This window comes from Hemibagrus wyckioides, linkage group LG20 (assembly GCF_019097595.1).
Source record: "Hemibagrus wyckioides isolate EC202008001 linkage group LG20, SWU_Hwy_1.0, whole genome shotgun sequence".
NCBI classification, from domain to species: domain Eukaryota; kingdom Metazoa; phylum Chordata; class Actinopteri; order Siluriformes; family Bagridae; genus Hemibagrus; species Hemibagrus wyckioides.
In genome coordinates, this window is record NC_080729.1 from 1,174,417 (window position 1) to 1,196,352 (window position 21,936).

Sequence of the window (21,936 nt, forward strand, 5' to 3'; positions counted from 1 at the left end):
TCTTATTTACTGTCTGACTCTTATTTACTGTCCCACTCTTACTGTCCCATTCTCACTGTCTCACTCTTATTTACTGTCCCACTCTCACTGTCCCACTCTCACTGTCTCACTGTTACTGTCTGACTCTTATTTACTGTCCCACTCTCACTGTCCCATTCTCACTGTCTCACTCTTATTTACTGTCCCACTCTCACTGTCCCACTCTTACTGTCCCATTCTCACTGTCTCACTCTTATTTACTGTCCCACTCTCACTGTCCCACTCTCACTGTCCCACTCTCACTGTCTCACTCTTATTTACTGTCCCACTCTCACTGTCTCACTCTTACTGTCCCACTCTCACTGTCTCACTCTTATTTACTGTCTCACTCTCACTGTCCCACTCTCACTGTCTCACTCTTATTTACTGTCCCATTCTCACTGTCTCACTCTTACTGTCCCACTCTCACTGTCTCACTCTTATTTACTGTCTTACTCTTACTGCCCCACTCTCACTGTCTCACTCTTACTGTCCCACTCTTACTGTCTCACTCTTATTTACTGTCCCATTCTCACTGTCTCACTCTTACTGTCCCACTCTCACTGTCTCACTCTTATTTACTGTCTTACTCTTACTGTCCCACTCTCACTGTCTCACTCTTACTGTCCCACTCTTATTTACTGTCCCACTCTCACTGTCTCACTCTTACTGTCCCACTCTTATTTACTGTCCCACTCTCACTGTCTCACTCTTACTGTCCCACTCTTATTTACTGTCCCACTCTCACTGTCCCACTCTCACTGTCCCACTCTTATTTACTGTCCCACTCTCACTGTCCCACTCTCACTGTCTCACTGTTACTGTCTGACTCTTATTTACTGTTTCACTCTTACTGTCCCACTCTTACTGTCCCACTCTCACTGTCTCACTCTTATTTACTGTTTCACTCTTACTGTCCCACTCTCACTGTCTCACTCTTACTGTCCCACTCTCACTGTCTCACTCTTATTTACTGTTTCACTCTTACTGTCCCACTCTCACTGTCTCACTCTTACTGTCCCACTCTCACTGTCTCACTCTTACTGTCCCACTCTCACTGTCTCACTCTTACTGTCACACTCTCACTGTCCCACTCTTACTGTCTCACTCTTATTGTCCCACTCAGTAAGAGTGGTATCTCTGCCATACCAGAACAAGTACACTACCAGTCAAAAGTTTGGACACACCTTTTAATTCAATGTTTTTTGTTTAGGGATTTATTTTCTACATTCTAGAACAATCCTGGAGATTTCAAAACTATGAAATAACACACATGGACTTCAGTAATCCATATGTAACAACAAAAAACAGTCAGTTGTTATTTTAAGACACGAAGGTCAGGTGTTCTGGAATAGTTCTTGCAAGAACAGTATTGTCAAGTGCATTTGCAAAACCCATCAAGCCCCATGATGAAACTGTCTCACATGAAGACCATCCCAGTAAAGCAAGACCAAAACTGACCTCTGCTGCAGAGGAGAAGTTCATTTAGAGTCACCAGCCTCAGAAATCACCAATTAACAGCACCTCAGATTAGAGGCGTTATGAAGGCTTTACAGAGCATCAGTAGCAGACATATCTCAATATCAACTGTTCAAACGACATTATTGTGGATTTCGGCCGCCTTCAGCATTGTTTTACAATGTAGAAAGAAATAAACATCAGGAAAGACCATGGGATTAGAAGGTGTGTCCAAACTTTTGACTGGTAGTGTATCTATTGTGACTCAATAAAATATTGATGTTTTTTGGTCACATGGCTCCTCCCTGGGTTATAAACTCCTGGATTATAAACTCAGATTTAATAATCTGATGCTCGTTATAGATTAGCACTGCCTGTTTTCATTCAGTTATAAAAAGTTTAAATCATTATAAACACTGAGAGTGGGATTATAAATCATTATAAACACAGAGAGTGGGATTATAAATCATTATAAACACAGAGAGTGGGATTATAAATCATTATAAACACAGAGAGTGGGATTATAAATCATTATAAACACAGAGTGGGATTATAAATCATTATAAACACAGAGTGGGATTATAAATCATTATAAACACAGAGAGTGGGATTATAAATCATTATAAACACAGAGTGGGATTATAAATCATTATAAACACAGAGAGTGGGATTATAAATCATTATAAACACAGAGAGTGGGATTATAAATCATTATAAACACAGAGAGTGGGATTATAAATCATTATAAACACAGAGTGGGATTATAAATCATTATAAACACAGAGTGGGATTATAAATCATTATAAACACTGAGAGTGGGATTATAAATCATTATAAACACAGAGAGTGGGATTATAAATCATTATAAACACAGAGAGTGGGATTATAAATCATTATAAACACAGAGAGTGGGATTATAAATCATTATAAACACAGAGTGGGATTATAAATCATTATAAACACTGAGAATGGGATTATAAATCATTATAAACACAGAGAGTGGGATTATAAATTATTATAAACACTGAGAATGGGATTATAAATCATTATAAACACTGATAATGGGATTAGAACTGTGGATTATATGGTCAAGTTGTACCTCTTTGTGGTGTTGTAGTATTTGCTTATTCATTTCTGATAATAAAGGCTAGGTGATGTTATTGCGGTCAGCGCCTCGGCTCCCCAGCAGGGGGCTTCACAGGACTCTGGAACCAGAAAGGACCCTGAACACGGTCTGCTCTGGAGAACTAATGAAGCTGGTGTGAAGAAATCTTTCGCTCCTTGACGATGGCACAGGCATGAAGTGAAACGTTCAGAGATTTCTAGATAAACGACTGGGTGATGATTTAACTGATGATATCAGAAGCACGTCTCTGAGATTTAGGATAAACACACCTCAGTGTTGAAGTTCTCCTGATCTGAGTTCTCCGCTCTCGCTGGTGACCATCACTAAACATCTGAGAGTTTATATTCAGACCAGTGCAAGATTCTATCACGAGTCTGTCATTCTGAAGCCATCGCTACAATTACGGTGCTGTGCAAACACCACCTGCTCTGTTCTGTCAATCAAATGAAGAACACACACACACACACACACACACACTTTGCTACATGAAGTCTCTTTAGAGCACTTTGTCTTTTTTTTCAGGACAGAGATGGACTCATTAGTCAAATAGCGAGATCCTGCAAGAATTTAGCGTTGACATGTCACTGCATGTTCAGATCCTTCAGAGGTTCCTCACAGAGCTCCGACACTTCAGACTGAACAAAATACACCTTTAGATCATTTTAAAAAAGACTGACACTTTTCTCTCGACTTATAGACTCCATATCTGTGCATCAGAGTAGCAGCAGATAGACTCTTACAAATTAAGCTCCATGAAAGGTTCTTGGTCATGGTGGACGACGGTTCTGTGAAGAACATTTATCATCAGTGGAACGTTTCCATTGCACAGAAGGTTCTTTGAAGTGGAAAAATGTTCTTTAGAGAATAAAAAAGACAATTTTTTTATGACACTAAGGGTGAAGGAGGTTCTGTTAAGAATCATTTATTGAAAGGTTCTTCGAGGAACCAAAAATGTTTCTACTATGGCATCACTGTGAAAACCCTTTTTTGGCTCCTCCTGCACCTTTATTTTTAAGATTGTATGGAAACTCATCACTCAAGTTCATGGACTTCACACCAAAACACACCAAACTCAATGCTTCCTGACCTAAAGTGTGACATGTTCTCCTTCAGATTTTCTTATAAGATTTTCTTATAACTGCACTATGATGAGATTGGGAGACCAAACACCACACCAAAGAAGCCGACAACGGATCAGAACCCTGTGAGGAGAAGAAGAAGCCTTTATTCTCTGAGTGTACTGAAGGAGAACTGTTACACTCCTGATGGGTTCTAGATTTCAAGCAGAAAGTAACGAGCATTTGAGTGTGAGTTTGTAGCACACACTCCCTCACACACTCCCTCACACACTCCCTCAGTCACTACACACACTCCCTCAGTCACTACACACACTCCCTCACACACTCCCTCACACACTCCCTCACACACTCCCTCAGTCACTACACACACTCCCTCACACACTCCCTCAGTCACTACACACACTCCCTCAGTCACTACACACACTCCCTCACACACTCCCTCAGTCACTACACACACTCCCTCAGTCACTACACACACTCCCTCACACACTCCCTCAGTCACTACACACACTCCCTCAGTCACTACACACACTCCCTCAGTCACTACACACACTCCCTCACACACTCCCTCAGTCACTACACACACTCCCTCAGTCACTACACACACTCCCTCACACACTCCCTCAGTCACTACACACACTCCCTCAGTCACTGAACACACTCCCTCACACACTCCCTCAGTCACTACACACACTCCCTCACACACTCCCTCAGTCACTACACACACTCCCTCACACACTCCCTCAGTCACTACACACACTCCCTCACACACTCCCTCAGTCACTACACACACTCCCTCAGTCACTACACACACTCCCTCAGTCACTACACACACTCCCTCACACACTCCCTCAGTCACTACACACACTCCCTCAGTCACTACACACACTCCCTCAGTCACTACACACACTCACACACTCCCTCAGTCACTACACACACTCCCTCACACACTCCCTCAGTCACTACACACACTCCCTCACACACTCCCTCAGTCACTACACACACTCCCTCACACACTCCCTCAGTCACTACACACACTCCCTCACACACTCCCTCAGTCACTACACACACTCCCTCACACACTCCTGAAAAAACAGGATCTTCACATCTTCAGGGACTTCAGCCTTCTTCCAGAATCAAGTTCTTCATGGAACCCTTTCGAACAGACAAACACTGAGCTCATCTCATCCTGTGGTTATAATAGTCACAGGTGAAAGGTCAGCTGTGTGTGTGTGTGTGTGTGATAACTGAACATGTCTTTGAGAAACACAGGCTTTAACATTATTAACAGTTTCCTCTATTAAAGTCACACAAAACACCAAAAACCTTCATAAACACTGCACTGACTACACCAGTATTTCATTTCTCTCTTTAAAATGACATGTTATTGATCTCTCTCTCTCTCTCTGTCTGTCTCTCTCTTCATTTGTGTCCTTGTCTATATCTTTCTGTCTCTCTCCCTCTCTGACCTTTCTTTCTTTTTCTCTCCCACTCTGCTCTCGCCAGTTTTGTCCCTCCATCTCTCTGTCTCTCTCTCCCCAGTCTCTCTCCCTACCCTAGTCTCTCTCTCTATCTCTCTCAGCCCAGTTTCTATCTCTCCCCAGTCTCCCTCTCTTTCCCCAGTCTCTCTCTCCCACTCTCTCTCCCCAGTCTCTCTGTCTCTCCAGTCTGTCTCTCTCTCTCTTCCCAGTTTCTCTCCCCCAGTCTCTCTCTCCCTCTCTCTTTCTCTCTCTCTCTCTCTCTCTCTCTCTCTACAGAAGCACTTAGTGATATGGAAGTAGAAGTGAACTTCACAGTCGGCGTTTTAGTGACAGCTTTAATTAAACTGTATTGTGAAGAAGCCGAGCGTTTGGCAGGAACTCCACGCTGCACTCGCGTCTCTCTCTCGCTTTCACACGGTGACGTAATCCTGACTGCAGACTGTATTACTGCGAGAACTTTCTCAAACACTGGGGTTTGTTCAGCTTCAGGGAAAACATCTCATCTGTTTCCTCAGTCATGTCACGTTCCTTAGGGGACAACAAACTAAACCACAGAATTCAATCAACATCTTACCTGCGATGAGAGAGACATCTTCTCTCTCAAAATCTCTGAAGGGTACGAAGCGCTGACACTGGAGACTCCTTCCGAAAATGTTTTATCCATTTATGTGGAGTGTGTGCTGTACATGTCCCGGTGAAGGGGCTGTTACTATGGAAACGATAAGGTATCAGAGCGAGTGCATTAATATAACCCTGCGCTACAGCCAGAGCTGCTGTTAGAGAGAACTAATCAACACCTTAGTTCTTCATTTCACCAATCAGAGTTCAGAATGTAGGATTAATTAATTGATTAATGAAACTCATTATCTGTGTATGTCAGCGTATTACTCTGAATGTCCTGGGAAGGTCAGATGTGTTCCTCTCTCGGCCATCACATCAAGTTGTGTGTGTGTGTGTGTAATAGCACTTACCTGTGGAAGGTGTGTTTTCTTTAGTTGTCACAGTAACCTGTTGCGTTAGCGACGCTCACACACTCGTAAAATAGTTCAGAGTTTGTAAACAAGCCAAAAAACTCAATTAGTAGTGTCCTGACACACACACACACACACACACACACACACACAATGCTCTATTTGATGTGTCTGATGTTGTTTACTCACTGCACAAACGCTAATTGAGGTTTTTTTTCTCGTCTTCTCCAGTGTGGATGTGAAAGAGCAGGAAAAGGATGTGGTCAGTTTGTGCTCATGCTCCATTCACTTGTTAAATAGCTGCTGACCGGAGTGACTCGTCCAGGAGACGTGAAAAGACGACGCCACAAAGCACAGAGGCCACTAATAATCGAGCTCGGAGGTACCAACTGCATGAGGAATGTCTTCGGTGGGATGAAGTGTGTGTTTGAATCAAAGCGTCTTTCCGGACACAGGAAACGAATGCTTCCTTTTTTTAGCAAGTGATGAAGTTTTAAAGAATCTTCTCAGGATTTTGTGACTGTGTGGTCAGGAATCTCCTCAGGTTAGGTGACTCTACTGTGTTTAACTCAGAACATGTTTAATGTCCAGGGTGATGATGGTGGAGGAACAGCAAGATGTTGATGGTGATGATGGTGGAGGAACAGGAAGATATTGATGGTGATGATGGTGGAGGAACAGCAAGATGTTGATGGTGATGATGGTGGACGAACAGCAAGATGTTGATGGTGATGATGGTGGAGGAACAGCAAGATGTTGATGGTGATGATGGTGGAGGAACAGCAAGATGTTGATGGTGATGATGGTGGAGGAACAGCAAGATGTTGAGGGTGATGATGGTGGAGGAACAGGAAGATGTTGAGGGTGATGATGGAGGAACAGTAAAATGTCCACAGTGATGATGGTGGAGGAACAGCAAGATGTTGATGGTGATGATGGTGGAGGAACAGCAAGATGTTGATGGTGATGATGATGGAGGAACAGCAAGATGTTGATGGTGATGATGGTGGAGGAACAGCAAGATGTTGATGGTGATGATGGTGGAGGAACAGGAAGATGTTGATGGTGATGATGGTGGAGGAACAGCAAGATGTTGAGGGTGATGATGGTGGAGGAACAGCAAGATTTTGAGGGTGATGATGGTGGAGGAACAGCAAGATTTTGAGGGTGATGATGGTGGAGGAACAGCAAGATTTTGAGGGTGATGGTGGAGGAACAGCAAGATTTTGAGGGTGATGATGGTGGAGGAACAGCAAGATTTTGAGGGTGATGGTGGAGGAACAGCAAGATTTTGAGGGTGATGGTGGAGGAACAGCAATATTTTGAGGGTGATGATGGTGGAGGAACAGCAAGATTTTGAGGGTGATGATGGTGGAGGAACAGCAAGATTTTGAGGGTGATGATGGTGGAGGAACAGCAGGATGATGAGGGTGACGATGGTTCTCTATGTGGGGAATGAGTGTAAAAACCCCGCACACTGAAGAGCTTCACAGAGGAGCATCACGACTGAGCCACGTGTAGATACACGACTGCATGAGAAACACTTTCAGGACGTTTGTTTCCTGTGAGCTTCTAAATGACCGAAATAAGCCCAGTTCTGTCCACACTACACCCTGTAGGTCAGCTTCTCAGGGTTTCCTGGAGACACTTTAACAGTAAAATAAACTCCTCTGACCTTTCCATTCCAGATGTTTAAATATCCGCCTGGTTCTTTAGATGTGCACGGTGATATCTGGCATATTTATTAGAGGTGTGGAGCGTTATATTCTGGAACATTCCACTGAACACCCTGGAGTCTAAGCTGACATTATTTATAAGTCAATAATAAATATAATGACTTTAATACGTAATCAGTGGGTTTTGATTTCCAACAAAAAAAAATTGTAGCTTTACTTTGAGGAACGTTACACTGCACTACACTGGTCAGTTTACTGCAGTGCATTGTGGGATTCCACCAGAAACTTATCCTACATATTATAACATACATAATATAATCACTAGTCTGTAGTTTGTCTCTTGGGGGTGTGGCCTATCCAGCTTCTTCTATAATATGTACAAACCTGCTGTAAGATTCACTGAAGTTTAACTCTGGGAATTACGACATGTGCCTGTGGGTGAACTGCTCAGCCTCTGGACTGGTCTGAGGAGGACCAGTATATTCACTTCGTTAACTCGGTTCTGTCTTGGTTCTGGTTAGGGTTCTGCACGAGTGGCTGGAAGGTTCTGAGGTCAAATTGTAGGATCACTGAGGACCATGTTCAGAACTTCACAACTTACATAACACACTATGAATCTTTTTTATTAGTAACACACTGCACATCATCATATCTTAGTTCTTCATTTCTTATTTTATTTATTTGCACAGACATGAATCTTGATTATAAATTCAATTCTGTGTCTCCTTTCATTTGGAGGATACTGATCATTAAAAAAATCCAGAACCGGAACCACAGTTAGACCTTGAGCAAGACTCTAAGCATAAGCATTGTGTTCTCTATCATTTAGAAGAATTTCAGTGCTTATGCATTTACATTTCTGGCATTTAGCAGACACCCTTATTCAGAGCAGCTTACCTCATTTTTATACAACTGAGTGATTGAGGGTTAAGGGCCTTGCTCAGGGGCCCAGCAGAGGCAGCTTGGTCGACCTGGGATTCAAATTCACAACCTTCTGATCATTAGTCCATCACTTTAAACACTAAGCTACCACATCTCCCTTACACTAATTGTAGTAATAAAATGTTTTTTAATTTCACAATATTTACACATAATATTGAAGCTTTTTTAATATTTGCAGTAATAAAGAACCACTGGAGAGACGCGACACTCCGTCTATCTGACTGATACGAACTCATTGCTGTGTTTTCTGGACTGATGGTCTCTGTATGAATGTTTGGTTCTGTAGCGGCTTCTAGCAGAGAGGTTTACGACACTGAACTCGTGTAGTCATGGTCTGAACTCTTCATGTGGAGTCTCTCTTTAAAAAAAAAAAAAAAACGGGAGAAAAAAATATCCAAACAAGATCCCGAAAGTTTTCTTTCTGTTCTTTGGATGAAACGAGCGGATGGCAGCATGACAATAGCGACGATAACGAAGTGTGGAGTGGAAATGCAGCTGTTCAAATAAGACGCGAGCCGCATCTGGGCCCGGATGACTCATGTAAAGCGTCTTATGACATATCAACAAGTGCTGCCTCCCAGGATTTGCCTTCTGCAGATGAATAGATGGAAAAAGGAGGGTGGGGTGTCGGGGTGGGGGAGAAGCAAATACCTTAAACAGCTTCCTAAAGCCTGCGTGAAAAGCCTGCTTGAGAGAGGAGAGGAGAGACGGTGGCCGGCCGTTTGAAACACGATGGGAAAGATCCACAAGGCTCCACTTTCTGCTCTCATGCATGTGAATTAACTTGTCAGAGGGTAAACAGAGAGGTATTACAGATGAAAGACGAGCCACCGGAGAAGGAATTCCATCTCGGGCGAACCGAGTGATTGGTTAACAGTTTTTTTTTGTTTTTTTCAGACAAAGTGACAAATCTCGTAAAAATGCTAAATTTAAGAAAGGTTTTGGTTCTGAGACAGACAGAGAGCCTGAAGATGGGATTTAAAACGTGGGAGTTTAAACAAGTCAGTGACAGGAGAAAAGCTAGTTAAGTTTTATTTGCGTGCTCTCGGGGTCTTGTTGGTGGGAAATCAAACACGGGAAGAACGTCACAGATGCTGTTTAAAAGCGGTATTAAAGTCCAAGGCAAGTTTGACGACACCGTCAAAGAACTCTGGGACTTCTCCAGACACCATCTCGCAATCACAAAAACACCTCACATCGATAAGAGCGAGTCACGGTGTGAACGCAATCCGGTGGTTTCTACGTTACAGAACATCTATCATTATATCTAGCAAAAAGAGTCTCGTTATAAGCGCCGGTTTCTACGGAGAGCCGATTGAGCACTCGATTGAATAGGAGGCGAGGGGGGGGGTGTCTGGGGTGGTGGTTTGTGGGGTTTTAGAGAGGGGGGTTTGTTTGCTCTCACTGCTGAATGTTTAGAGAGCGTCTTCACATTCACACACAGCTCTGAGCTCTAACACAGCGAGCGCCACAGCAACCCGCACACTGGCATCCTAATGACTGAGCCGTGCTAAAGGTTAACACAAGAATGTTCTAGCGCTCGTTCGCTCTCCGGCTGTCTCCACGCGCTGTTTTCCTAAAATCCCAATAATCACGTCTGAAGTCCGTTCATTCATATAGCGGAGTAATCGATAACCTCCAGACCTTCTATCACATCTATTGATTTTTCTCCATGCGCATAAAACACCTCGATCGTAAATGTTTTATATGCTATTAATGCTTGCTTCAAAATCTATTAACGCTCGTTTCTGAGAGGTGAATTTATTATAAAAGCTAAATCAATACGCGCCGTGGAAACATGGGCGCAGTACATGGCCAAAACTTAATGACCAAAGTCTGGAAGAATAAAGAATTTTGCACAACTCAGGATTTAGAATAAAAAAATCTATTTTTTGTAAACCGCGTGATGTATGAACCTGTTCATAAGGCGGAACTTTGGGTTAGAAAAACATGACAAAAAAAATCATTCCGTCATTATGAAAAATGTTCAGATGATGCATTTTAAAATCTAATTCTTTTGCTGTATCTGGTATGAAAGGACAATAACGGGTGGATCAGTAGCAGAACAAATGACAAAGATGTGGAGACGCAACTGCAGAGACAGAAATGGTTTATAAGTCAGTAAAAAAAACCCAGCTTGCAGTGTTACAGCTGGACTACAGCAGAGGACAGATGGATGGATGGATGGATGGGATGATGAATGATGGATAGATCTACAAACTTTATTGATCCCTGAGGTGGAAATCTGTATAATATATACACATTGTGCATTGTGATGTAGTGACCAGCTAACATGCTAACAGGCTAATGTTTAATGGTCAGTCAGACTTTTCAATGCGCAACAGACCGAGCTGTGACTGGAACGTGGGGAATGGATAATCATTCACAATTAACAGGTTTCGGATTTAAGATAAAATTTTCTATAGCGCTTTCTCCATTTTGGATGTGCGGTTTAATTATGCCACGGCCCTTCAGATGTCTTCGTTGTCTGGTGTAAAGTGGACTCTGGGTGTCAGATTTGCTAAAGTTGAGATGAATGCAGCATAGAAAAGCTTTTAAGAAAACAATTTTAAAGAGCTGTTTCAGCGTGTAAAAATGCTGACTAAATCTGCAGCAACCCGACACCATGTGCTGAAAGGACTTGGTGATGATGATTATTATTATTATTATTGTTGTTGTTGTTGTTGTTGAGTCTGTTTATGAACGTGAGTCCAGGATGTGGTGAAAGTGAGGATCTGTGGCTCATGCCGACTTGCCCTAAGGCGGGAAGCTTTAATCAGCCCTCGGTGTTCAGTAAACAACGCCTGAGCTACATCTGCTGAAGCCTTAAAGACGAGACGTCCTAAGTGCACGTCCTACACGGCAAATCCACCCCCTCTCTCTCTCTGGCGAGACAAAAGCGAACCTGGCGATGACAGATGACACATCTACACAGATCCTCGCCTAATCCCCAACTTCTTTCCATCACTTTCCTTTTATCCTCGGTGTGTAGAGCTGCAGGCCTTTTCCCAGCACCGGGACGAGCCTTCGTCTGCCTTCACTGCGAGAAGCGCTCATGCCAGAAGCTTCTTGTCGATGCTAATCCCAGGCCTGTAAATGAGTTATAATAACCTGAGTGCAAAGATTTGCACCTTAATCCTGATTCATGAGGATGTGCAGGGTGGGACGGCATATTGCCATGGCGATACGGCAGGAGGCTTTGTATCGGTAACCGTGAGATGTGCTATGAGGCGACACCGAAATGTACACACGTAATCTTACACTTTTACCGCAGAATGCCGGTGATAATCCACGCGAGGTCCTAATCTCTGCTCTAAACACTGTAGTAAGATCCGCTCACAGCTAACAGGTTAGCATGAGTAACTCATCCCACATATTAATCAGGACCGGCATCAGACTCATACAGGGGGCGTGGCTTAAAGTGTGAAGGCGGAGCTATATGTTAGAAATGATTTACATGAGTTTGATTACGTATTTGGAATGCAGATTTGTTTGTCTAAGTGAAAGTCTGTGCTACTGGAAACACTTCCAAACACTGTTCCATGTCCTTTCCCCTTCAGTGACTCCAGTTTCTTACACCAGCCACATTTTATTGTTGTTCAGTCTGAATTTGGTCTTGTTTTGTCTAACTGACTAACTGCACTTGTACATTATTATTATTATTATTATTATTATTATTATTATACAATAATAATTACATTTATACCATATCAGAGTAAACGGTCTAGGTGTCTCCATCACAAGGTGACCGTAGTCATGTGACCTGCAGCCTGGGATCGTGAGCATGTTATGAGCCACTTGAGATGAGTGATGGAAGGAGTTAAACGAGATGGAAAGACAGCGTTATTGTCTTTAATCATCCAAAGCCATAAAAACTACAATATTTCCTCACGGTGATTAAATGAATCAGAGGGACATCCCTCACGTCTCCTTCAGGACTTCAGGACAGAAACCTCCTGCATCAGTGAGAGACGACCGTTGTGTAACGAGCAAGCGCGGCGTGTGATTTATGTAGAATTGTGTAAAGATGACGGTCGTGTTTATGCCTCGCGATCAGCAGCGTAATAACAGCAGCAGCAGATGAGAACTCCGGAGCCGTCTGAGAGGACACCTGACACTGATAGACTGTAAATAACGTCAGCGCTCGACTCCTCGCGGCCACAGAGAGACGAGGGAAATGAAAGAAATCTGGGGAAAAATACTGTTTGTGTTCGGATTCGTGAAATCTGATTAGAAAGTTTGGAGTGAAAGAGTTTTGGGAATTCAATTCAAATAATACGTTTCAATAGAAGACTTTGGTTTTTTTTTTTTTTTTACTTCATTTACTAAGTGCTGCATTACCTCACGCTCCAGTCACCGTGGCCATAGATTTTCGATAAATCTCCAAGCACTCAGAATGATGGAGCGCTCCACATATCACCAAAATACGACGCCACTTATTAGCACCTGACAACTTATTGACCGTGAGGCACTGATTCATATTTTACTGCCAGAAATGCCCACTGCTTGGCGACACTTGTACAAATGTGTGTGTGTGAGTGTGTCAAAATCAATTAGGACGGCAGTGAAAGCAGAGCACAGACTAGTTTGTTTGTTTGTTTGTTTAGCTGACTGAATAAGAACAACACTTCTGTCGGACACTAAATTTCCATATCCTGTACTTTTATGAATTTTCTTTGGACATTCCTCTGCTCACTGCTCAGAAATATTGATAAAGCAACTCCTTAAAAAGTTGCTAATTTTCAGTTTGTGCTTATATACATATATATATATCAGTTTATATCACCAGCTGCACTCAGATCAGTCAATCTGGAATGTTCTCCATCTGTTTTGCACAGAGTGTGTTAACTTTCATTTAGTCATCATCAGGGTCAGTTTTTGATCTACACTATATTCCCAAAAGTTTTGGGACACCCCTCCAAATCATTGAATTCAGTTGTTCCAATCGCTTCTATGGTCACAGGTGTATAAAATCCAGCACCTAGGCATGCAGACTGTTTCTACAAACATTTGTGAAAGAACAGGTCGCTCTTGTCCTCCAACATCAGTGCCTGACCTCACAAATGTGCTTCTGGAGGAATGGTCATTAAAATTCCCATAAACACACTCCTAAACCTTGTGGAAAGCCTTCCCAGAAGAGTTGAAGCTGTTATAGCTGCAAAGGGCAGGACAACTCCATATTACATTCATGTGCAGGTAAAGGCAGACGTCCCAAAACCCTTGGTAATATAGTGTAGCTCTGGTGTTATGAGTGTTCATAGAGGGGCGCCAATTCTTTGTGAAAATGGAATAATTGCATACACACAAAATGACAGCATTTATATACAAGTGCCATATTTATTTATTCAGATTTCGCTCTATATTCTTACCAGAAGTTCTCTTACTGCAGTCTGGTGCTTGGACCCTGTCATCGCTGCTCCTAGCGTTTTCCTCTAATTTTCCCCCATTTGCTTAATCTGCCCGAGATGTGTTCAGGGTGAAAGGTCGTGCAGTTTAAGGCATTTTTCTCCTGCTCTGTGGAAATGTGTCCAGGGGAAAAAAAAAACAGAAAAAAGATTATGAAATCGAAATAAATCTTATTAGTGATCAGTAAGCAAGCATTAGTGCTAATTCCTGCACACATTTCCCTTAAAATCGGCTTGTAAGCATCGGGCAGCTCGAGGACGTTGCTCATTTTAATTTACTAACTTTACTGACCTGAAAAAGAAAACATGGTGTTAGCGTGTGAACAGTACAGAGGCACAAAGACATGCTGAAATCCTTTCCCTGTAAGATGCTGATATAAAACTTGTTGATACTGACGAAAGTGTAGAAGTCGTTAAATCCGCTAGAATCTGACTTCCTGATGAGACTCGAAGCGGTCCGTGTGATCGCCGCGAGCACGAGGGAGTTTTCTCGCTCGGACACGTCACGGTGAAACGACTTTAATCAGGCTTTAAGTAGCTTTGTGAATTTGAAGGATTTCAATCCTACAATTCTCCTTTGTAAGGTGTTTCGGTGAGTCCTCAGTTTTCCTCCTAACATGCTGAGACACATTGTGTAAACATTACAAACTATTAGTCAGACTTCACACACAGCATTGCTAATTGTTTGGATAACGTGTCCAGATGAACCAACCCCAGTGAGGACGAGCGCTAGCAGGCATGCTACCTCATCGTCATTAACGCCGCTTTAACCACAAACAAGGAAACCCGAAAACACTCACCGTGAATTACAAGAATACTACTTTCTGAGTGACCACTATACAAACACTTCACGTAAAATGGCTAACATGACGCTAATAATGCTGCTTGATTCTCGCTCATGACACCACAGAGATTGCTGAGTTCTGGACTTTTTGGTTTGGTGGATCAGGTGTTGATTAATTCTATCTAACAGCAGCTCTGACTGTAGCACAGCTTTATATTAATGCACTCGCTCTGATACCTTATCGTTTCCATAGCAAGAGCCCCTTGACAAGGACGTGTACAGCACACACTCCACTGATGATAAACAGATTAAAGTCTTCTTTAAGAAGACCCCTTTTATCATTAATGGAAGGAGTCTCCAGTCTCAGCACTTTGTATAATATAGTGGTTCTGACAGGATGCTAACGGTGCGTCCAGTCTACTGAACCTCAACACTTAAGCAGTGTTAAGCAGCACAAGCATCAGGCCACAGCAGCTTACCGCAGCGGCTTTACCCTGACACGGATCGGGAATTTCTGGCATTCCTGCCTCGCCTCTAATCTGCTTTCCTCATTTCTCGCAATTAGACTGAAAACAATGTTTAAATCTGCAGAGCTCCGGAGATCTCTGGCCTGTTTCTCCAACAAACAAGAAAAAAACTGCACTCTCACTCACTGCAGCACTGTACCGTCCATTCCACTGTACTGTCCACTCCACTGCACCGTCCACTCCACTGTACCATCCACTCTTAATCTTTAAAGCTCTCACACAGCTCTAACAGTTCCTCACTTATACTGCGGGGGAAACCCTGAGAGGTTCTATGTGGAACCCTACAATGGGATTCCAGACTGAACTTAAATGTAGAGAAGTGAGTGATCTTCAGGGTTCTGCAAGAGTTTACTCCATATTAAAGAGTTCTTAATAAACAGGTTCTGATTTCAAATAGAGAGACTCTAACCTTCTCCATAGAACCTTTAAGAGGGACAACCAAAGCACACTTAACTGAAGCTATTCAACCAAAGCACACTTAAGAGAAGAACACTTAACTGAAGCACAGCTTGATCAAAGCACATACAAACAGAAAAACACTTACATTTAACAGAAGCACACTTAATTGAAGCACACCTTACCAAAGTACACTTAACTGTAACACGTTTCAGTGAACCACTAAACTGAAGCACACTAAACTGAAGCACACTTTATTGAAGTATTGTTTTTTAGGTCTGTACTTCATGGTACTTTAAAATGACCTCACAAAAATAAAGCTAAAATCTTTTAGCTAGCAGTAGTTTTTTGTCTCCTGCGATGCTGATCTCACCACGTGACTTTACCTCCGTACAGACGTGTAAAGAAATGAAGTTAACAGTAAAAGCATTGTGGTTGATGTTTAATCCATCAAAGTCGCTCTGGCTAACTAAAATTCTTGATGTTTTTAATCATTTCTGCTTAGCCGAGTTTCTACAGTGACAGAAATCTAAGATCAGCCCATAGTTTCATACGATCAATAGAAACCTTGTAGTGAAAACAAACGCAGCCCTAAACCACGCACACCACGGCCTCCATCCTCTCTCTGTATTCCCGTGCTGTGGAATTATGGGTAATGACTCAGGACAAATGCCGAGCATGGAGCGTGAGCTAGCGGGTTTCAGCGCCGATCCTCATCACCTCGGCCTTTTTATCGATCTCGTCTGGCTTCGGCAGCTCGGAGAGGAAAAAAAAACCCACAAAGAACTCTTTCACCTCACCTTGCGCAATCACTCGCCACTGATGGTTACTATAGCGACAGACGGTTCGATCCAAACCGCAGCCTGACACTGCGAGCTAATGAAAGGCGCCGCTCGTTTTCACAAGACGTGTTTATCCCAGCGCTCTGACTTTAGTCCATCACGTATCAAACACTCACACGGCTTCTGTCTCTGATTATTTGTCTGGAGGAGATCTGATCGCTGCAGGAGAGACGCTGACTCTGGAGTTCTGTAGATACGAAACACACAAAACACCAAAATCATCAATACTGAAGAAATCTGTGGAAACACATCAGCTTCCTGCATGTCCACATATACCACTGTAACGGGGTGTGTACTGTACATCTTGTGTAACTGGGCAGCTTTCGCATGACACACACTGCTTAAATCCTCAGCAGCTTTAAGCAGTTTTATTAGAGTAATATTTCCTATTTATACTAAAGTCAAGATAAAAACATATGATGTAGTCTTAAACCCATGCTTTACATGCTAATGTTTTACACTGCTAGTGCGCACACACTCACACATACATACTGTACATACACACAAACACACACACACACACACACATGCACATATATACACAGCTAGCTGATCGTTTCCATGGTGTACGTTACTCCACTTAGCACTAAGCAGCTAGTTGTGACACGAGCTAAAATATTTTTAGATGATTTTTAGCCAGGTATTGTGTAAATAATCACTTCATCATCACTACAGTACAGTTTTTAAATAAGTACTGGATCTCTGACTGAGTTAATATCTAGCTTTCATCACCTCACTGATTAGATTTCGTGTAGCTGCTAATTCTCCTCAGATATATAGCTAGTTCTCCTCAGATATATAGCTAGTTCTCCTCAGATATATAGCTGATTCTCCTCAGATATATAGCTGATTCTCCTCAGATATATAGCTAGTTCTCCTCAGATATATAGCTAGTTCTCCTCAGATATATAGCTAGTTCTCCTCAGATATATAGCTGATTCTCCTCAGATATATAGCTAGTTCTCCTCAGATATATAGCTGATTCTCCTCAGATATATAGCTGATTCTCCTCAGATATATAGCTGATTCTCCTCAGATATATAGCTGATTCTCCTCAGATATATAGCTAGTTCTCCTCAGATATATAGCTGATTCTCCTCAGATATATAGCTAGTTCTCCTCAGATATATAGCTGATTCTCCTCACATATATAGCTAGTTCTCCTCAGATATATAGCTAGTTCTCCTCAGATATATAGCTAGTTCTCCTCAGATATATAGCTGATTCTCCTCAGATATATAGCTGATTCTCCTCAGATATATAGCTAGTTCTCCTCAGATATATAGCTAGTTCTCCTCAGATATATAGCTAGTTCTCCTCAGATATATAGCTGATTCTCCTCAGATATATAGCTAGTTCTCCTCAGATATATAGCTGATTCTCCTCAGATATATAGCTAGTTCTCCTCAGATATATAGCTAGTTCTCCTCAGATATATAGCTAGTTCTCCTCAGATATATAGCTGATTCTCCTCAGATATATAGCTGATTCTCCTCAGATATATAGCTAGTTCTCCTCAGATATATAGCTAGTTCTCCTCAGATATATAGCTAGTTCTCCTCAGATATATAGCTAGTTCTCCTCAGATATATAGCTAGTTCTCCTCAGATATATAGCTAGTTCTCCTCAGATATATAGCTAGTTCTCCTCAGATATATAGCTAGTTCTCCTCAGATATATAGCTGATTCTCCTCAGATATATAGCTGATTCTCCTCAGATATATAGCTAGTTCTCCTCAGATATATAGCTGATTCTCCTCAGATATATAGCTAGTTCTCCTCAGATATATAGCTAGTTCTCCTCAGATATATAGCTAGTTCTCCTCAGATATATAGCTAGTTCTCCTCAGATATATAGCTGATTCTCCTCAGATATATAGCTAGTTCTCCTCAGATATATAGCTAGTTCTCCTCAGATATATAGCTAGTTCTCCTCAGATATATAGCTGATTCTCCTCAGATATATAGCTAGTTCTCCTCAGATATATAGCTAGTTCTCCTCAGATATATAGCTAGTTCTCCTCAGATATATAGCTAGTTCTCCTCAGATATATAGCTGATTCTCCTCAGATATATAGCTAGTTCTCCTCAGATATATAGCTAGTTCTCCTCAGATATATAGCTGATTCTCCTCAGATATATAGCTAGTTCTCCTCAGATATATAGCTGATTCTCCTCAGATATATAGCTGATTCTCCTCAGATATATAGCTAGTTCTCCTCAGATATATAGCTAGTTCTCCTCAGATATATAGCTAGTTCTCCTCAGATATATAGCTGATTCTCCTCAGATATATAGCTGATTCTCCTCAGATATATAGCTGATTCTCCTCAGATATATAGCTGATTCTCCTCAGATATATAGCTGATTCTCCTCAGATATATAGCTAGTTCTCCTCAGATATATAGCTGATTCTCCTCAGATATATAGCTGATTCTCCTCAGATATATAGCTAGTTCTCCTCAGATATATAAGCTAATTCTTCTCAGATATATAGCTGGTTCTCCTCAGATATATAAGCTAATTCTTCTCAGATATATAGCTGGTTCTCCTCAGATACATAAGCTAATTCTTCTCAGATATATAGCTGGTTCTCCTCAGATATATAGCTAATTCTCCTCAGATATATAGCTAGTTCTCCTCAGATATATAGCTAGTTCTCCTCAGATATATAGCTAGTTCTCCTCAGATATATAGCTAGTTCTCCTCAGATATATAGCTAATTCTCCTCAGATATATAGCTAGTTCTCCTCAGATATATAGCTAATTCTCCTCAGATATATAGCTAGTTCTCCTCAGATATATAGCTAGTTCTCCTCAGATATATAGCTGATTCTCCTCAGATATATAGCTGATTCTCCTCAGATATATAGCTAGTTCTCCTCAGATATATAGCTAGTTCTCCTCAGATATATAGCTAATTCTCCTCAGATATATAGCTAGTTCTCCTCAGATATATAGCTAATTCTCCTCAGATATATAGCTAGTTCTCCTCAGATATATAGCTAGTTCTCCTCAGATATATAGCTGATTCTCCTCAGATATATAGCTGATTCTCCTCAGATATATAGCTAGTTCTCCTCAGATATATAGCTGATTCTCCTCAGATATATAGCTGATTCTCCTCAGATATATAGCTAGTTCTCCTCAGATATATAGCTGGTTCTCCTCAGATATATAAGCTAATTCTCCTCAGATATACACTACAAGTCAAAAGTTTGGACACATCTTCTAATCCCATGGTCTTTCCTGATGTTTATTTCTTTCTACATTGCTGAAGGTGGCCAAAATCCACAATAATGTCGTTTGAACAGTTGATATTGAGATATGTCTGCTACTGATGCTCTGTAAAGCCTTCATAACGCCTCTAATCTGAGGTGCTGTTAATTGGTGATTTCTGAGGCTGGTAACTCTAAATGAACTTCTCCTCTGCAGCAGAGGTCAGTTTTGGTCTTGCTTTACTGGGATGGTCTTCATGTGAGCCAGTTTCATCATGGTGCTTGATGGGTTTTGCAAATGCACTTGACAATACTGTTCTTGCAAGAACTATTCCAGAACACCTGACCTTCGTGTCTTAAAATAACAACTGACTGAATTAGCTTCTTGAGTGTTTGTGGATAGTAAATTTGTTTTTCACAGTGTAATGAAATAAACCTTGCTAAAGATTTACTTCTGAAACTTCTTGGGTACATGCAAAGAAATGCTGTAAAGAAAATATGCCTTTAATAATAATTACATTAAACTTTTCTGCCGAAATAAAGGAAATACAGGCAACATTTTGCTGTTAGTAAAAGTGAGGAGTCTCAGCTCAGATATTCACACTTGCTACTTTATTCTTCTTCACTATGTCGAATACATGACTGACGAGTGAGATTGATGTGATTTGATTTGCCGGCTCATTAACAGCTACAAGACCTCGAGCCAGAGAGGAGAAAGTCATTAGCCTTTTTTCCTCTGACACTTAAACAGGAGCCTCTTCCTCGTCAGGCCGAACGCTTCCTGTGGCTGGTAATAAAGGCCACCTGGCTGTCAGGTTAACAGGGTCCAGTGAGCGAGCTGTCCACAGGTATTGAGCCGAGCTAAAAGCAGCAGCGGAAACAGGTCTCTTCAGCAGCACCTGATGACGACTGGCTACCGAGAGCTCGTTAAACAATCAAACACAGAGGCTGAGATGCGTTTGGGTTCACTGCTCGATTCAACTGCAAGTGTAACAAGTAGCTGCCGCTTCATTCATCCCTGGTGTTGACTGTCGGAGGATGGGCTTCGTCTCTTCACTCTCACACACCTTCATCAGGAAGTGTTTCTTTAACATGTTTGCCGTTTGAATGCTGTCAAAACCAGGCATTTCTCAAACTCACGAGTAAAACACAGGAGCGCGAAACACGTAAAGCGTGTCACTGCGACGTTCTCGCTCAGACACTCATCCCTCAGTCAGGGTCCTTCACGTCACGTTTGCATGTCGCCGTGGGCTTTACGGACTTAACCTCGGCTTTCTGACGAATATGTGAGAGTTTACTTTGTGCCAGAAGGACCTGACAGCCGTCCATCAAATACAGAGCAAAATCACGAGTGTGTGAGTCTCACAGATGATCTCAAAAATGGTCAAAAATGATTATGGAAGGAGTCTCCAGTGTCAGCGCTGTGTAACAGTCAGAGGTGAAGTTTACAAACTTTACATTTCCCACATCTTCAGAGCTTACACTTCTGTGTGGTTTCTCAGAGACAAAATGGAAACGCACTTGTTACAGCCTCAGGAAACAAAATGAGAACTAGTTTCAAATGTAAATTATGTAACTCTAAACAGATAAAAACAACACACTGTGCTAGTGGAATAAAACACTCAGGGTCTTGGGGAAAATAATCAGCTTCATCACACCATCCTGTAACACACACACAAACACACACACAAACATAGTTTATTACTTCTATAATGAACACATCCCTCTTTAAATCCACAATACATTAGAAATGTTTAACGTGTATAAATCAGAGACATTTGTCCGTCTGAGTGATGGAGTGATCTGACACAGCGTCTGTCTGACTGGAGTTTCTATAAAATGAAATTTATGTAGAGGGTTTGTTTTTTTTGCCCAGCTGCTGGCTTTCTGCCCTCACCGGAAGGTGTGATGGTGATGCTTTGCTCACTTACACACAAATTTTGTGGAACCACTGCAAGTCCAAACAGGGAAGGTGTCATGAATTCAGAGTTCATTCCTTTTGGGTGACGGGAA